Here is a 3,762-nt window from a genome sequence, read left to right as displayed (position 1 = left end):
CGTGACAAAGCGTGTGTGTGTGTGTGTGTGTGTGTGTGTGTGTGTGTGTGTGTGTGTGTGTGTGTGTGTGTGTGTGTGTGTGTGTGTGTGGCATTCCAGGGTGTGGGGGAGGAAGTGCCCAGGAGATGTGGCCTGCCCACAGCTGACTAGCCCGTTGTGTGTTCCAGGAGCGTACTCGAGGCCGACACCATAGGATTCTATGAACTGAAACTGGCCAGCTCGTCCTCTCTTCCCGCCACATGGGGGGCTGCCACAGGTGACCCAGGGGGCCTGTGCAGCCCCAGCCCAATAACAAGGCCACTTGTTTTCATCAATGTGGGTTTGGAGGGGGCAGTCATGGTGGCCTTGTGAGTCATCACCCCTCTGTGCAAGGCAAGGGTGTCCGGACAGGTCACCTTTCAGGCCACTGGCTTATGCCATTGCTGCCTAAGCCAGTGGCCTGAGTATCTGCTGGGCTGGGCTCAACCCAGCCGCAGTACCTGGCTCCTGGTAGTCAGGTCAGGGTGCTCGGCACAGGGGTGGGCAAGGTCCTAAGGACTGCAGGGTGAAATGCAACAACATGTATGGGTGCAGAAAGAAAGGGGCCACCTGGGCTGGGGCATTTACAGGAGGCCAGGAGGTACCAACCCTCCATGCAAGGGAAGGGACAGCAGTGAATCGTGGGTGCTGACCCTGGAGTGCGAGGCCCAAGAAGGAGAAGCCTGAGGGTTCAGTTTCCCCTCTGCCGCCTCCACCGTGCCCTGCAGCCTCAGCTGGAGGATTAGTGGGGTCTCCTGCTGCTGGTTATTGTTGCCCCTGGCAAATGTGTTAGATTTCTTGGTCCTTGTTCCTGTAGGGGAAGAGGTGTCTGAATTCAACTGATGCTTCTGCACCTGTATACGTAGCAGGAATTGATGGCTTATATGCTTGCACTTTTCCAGTCCCTTAAGTGTTAGAGGGGATTTTCCCATTCAGGGACTGCTGTATGTAGAGGGTGACAGTGGAACACGGAGATCACTCCTCAACCCTCCTTCCTTCCACCCCCGATGGTCCAACAGAAACAATAAAGACTGTGAAGCAAGAAAGGGAAATCACAGCTTTTCTTAAAAACGGGATTGCTGCCTGTGCTCTCAGAGAGGTCCCTCTCACTGCAACAGCGCCACCTGCTGACACAGCCACAAGGTACTGCTGCCACTGAAGAACTCCAGACCCAGGAGGCTTTGTAGCTCTCCAGCTTGATACCCCATTTTCGGATGAGTCAAGTCGAACCTGACAGTTAACAAGATGGGAAGAGCCTAAAAGGCCTCGCTAAGTCAAATAGAAATGGTATATTTAAAAGCGCAGTGAGCCTGGCCCTTGAGGGATTTTACATGAAAAAGTGGCAGCTACTGCCTTGGGAGAAACCACCTGAAACAAGGTCCTGAATCTGGGGCCCTCAAGTGTCACAGGTTCCCCTAAATGCCCATCATTGGTTCACTGATGACTTAGCCAAGGTGAAACCTGATGGGTGCGTTGGGTGGCCACTACCATCCAGCTTCATGGCCAGCTACGTAAAACCGAAAGTGGATGTCACCACGGGCAGAAGTCAAGGCCATTCTCATCCTGAGTCTGGCCAGCACTCCCCTTGATGAACCTTGTTACATTTTACTGACTTGGGCTACTAGCCAATAGCCTGGCTGCTTGGTTCACTTGGAAGATAACAGATACGGAGAATTAAAGACACACCCTTGGGGCGGTAAACTATGGAATCACACCTTGGTCCTATCTGACAGATGGGTCATTCATGTGGATGCCCAGAGTGGGGACCTGGTCTCTAAGAGTCCCTGGCTGTTGATCAAGCCTGCACCGCCCAGAAGCTCCCTCCTGTTCCTGGTAAATTGACTCCATCGAGCCTTTAACACGTGCTATGGGCTCTCTTGATGCTGGTGTCCCTGTTCCAGTCCAGTCGGCTGACTCAGGCCACATCATTATAGCCCTTGAAACTGTGTTGTTTTTAGGCTTTGGAGATCCTCCACAGTCTGCTATTGATGCACCTTCTTTTACAAAAGCCACTCACTGGGGGCCAGTAGTCAAGGTGCTGGATGGACATTCCACACTCCCTACCGCCCACAGCATCTGGGTACCACGCACTGGAATGACCTCTTTCAGGTCAGCTCTACTTCCCTCACTTCCTTCTGGTCCACACACTGTAGTAAGGCAGCCTGGCCACTGAATGTGGCTGTCCCTTCTTGGCTGGCCATCTCTTGGGTAATGATCAGGATGAAAGGGATGGGGGGCTTTCTAGACTTATTTTGAAAATCAAAGAGTCTGCTCTGACCACTTGTTGGTATGGCATTTCTTTCCTGTCCCCTAATAGCTACCCTAGGCCAGCCTGGCTGGTAGACTCTCTTGAGTACAGCCCAGCCAAAAGGGAGCCTAGAGAATTCCAGCTTAATTCTGGCCCAGCCATCAGGATTCTCCTGTTGGATTGATGTGGTTCTAGATCATGTGACTGAGGACACTGCTCTCTCCAGCTCCCCTATAGTGGCTCACACTTGCTGTGGCAGGCTAGACAGTGGCCCCAAGATTTCTGGGTCCTAATCCTTGGAACCTGTGAAGGGGATTTTGCAGATATGATTAAGTTAAGAATCTTCAGATGGGGAGATTATCCTGGATTATCCCAGTGGGCACTAAATGTAATCCCAAGTGTCCTTATAAGAGGGAGGTAGAGACAGATTTTACAACAGAGGGCAATACGATAATGGGAATAGAAGGACAAAGACTTTAACTTTCCTTTACTCAGGCTCCATTTAGGAAAGACTGCTTAATTCACAGAAGGCACCATTATCACCAGAAAACATCTCCTGGGACCTGCTGGTTCTGGGCACGAGTAGGCTCCATAGAGTCAAGATACAGGTCTCTACCTGTTCTCTAAGAGCTAACACTTTGGGTTCAGTGTAGACACACACTAAAAGAGTCAGCGAAATTGTAGGGGCAACAAGATGGCGTAAACGCAGTGTACACAACTTGCTTGGGTGCAGGGTTGGGAAGAGGGCTGGAGTAGGCCAGGTTTGCCAGAGGTGAGTTTGGAAAGAATGATGGAGATGGAGGGTAGAGGGAGGTTGGAAGAGGTTAGAAAACATTAAGGGGTGTTCCTAGTGCCCTAGGTAATACAGAAGGGGGAAAGATAGGACGTGTGGATGGAGCCTCTCAAGACCAGGCTCCACCGCCAAAGCATTCACTCAAAAATCATTTAGGTGCCCATGTGTCAGGTACAGTTTTGGTCACAGGGGTTACAGTGATGAAGGCAACAGAAGGCCCTTAAGTGGGGGTGAGTGAGGCGTGTGAAAGGAACAGACGTGAGGGCCAGTGTGGCTGAAGCACGGGGACCGAGAAGCAGAAAAGCAGAGGCCGGGGCCGGCTGGCAGTCAGGGGCCGGATCTTGCAGGGCTTTGCAGGCCATGGTTAGAGGTTTGGGTTTTATTCTGAGGGCAGCAACGGGACGTTTCATTCATTCTGCAACAGCCTTAGGAACTAGGTAGTCTGATCCCACTTTTACTGACGAGGACAATCAGGGTGGGGTTAGGTAATTTGTTCAAGGTCAGCTGAAGGCTAGAGGGGCTACGAAAACCTGCCGGCTCTCCCCACCCCAGGGCCGCCTGCGCCACCCCACCGAGGCTAGGTAAATACAGCCGGCGCACCCCAGGTTTCGGGGTGTGAGCGCGCCACGGCGACACTGCGCATGCGCCTCTGCCTACGGAAGCCGGGATGGAGGGGGAGGAGGGAGGGAGGAGGGAGGGAGGG

Source organism: Lipotes vexillifer, unplaced genomic scaffold (assembly GCF_000442215.2).
Source record: "Lipotes vexillifer unplaced genomic scaffold, Lipotes_vexillifer_v1.1 scaffold12, whole genome shotgun sequence".
In the NCBI taxonomy this organism is placed as follows: domain Eukaryota; kingdom Metazoa; phylum Chordata; class Mammalia; order Artiodactyla; family Lipotidae; genus Lipotes; species Lipotes vexillifer.
The sequence above is the reverse complement of the archived record's forward strand: the minus strand, read 5'-3'. Positions refer to the sequence as shown.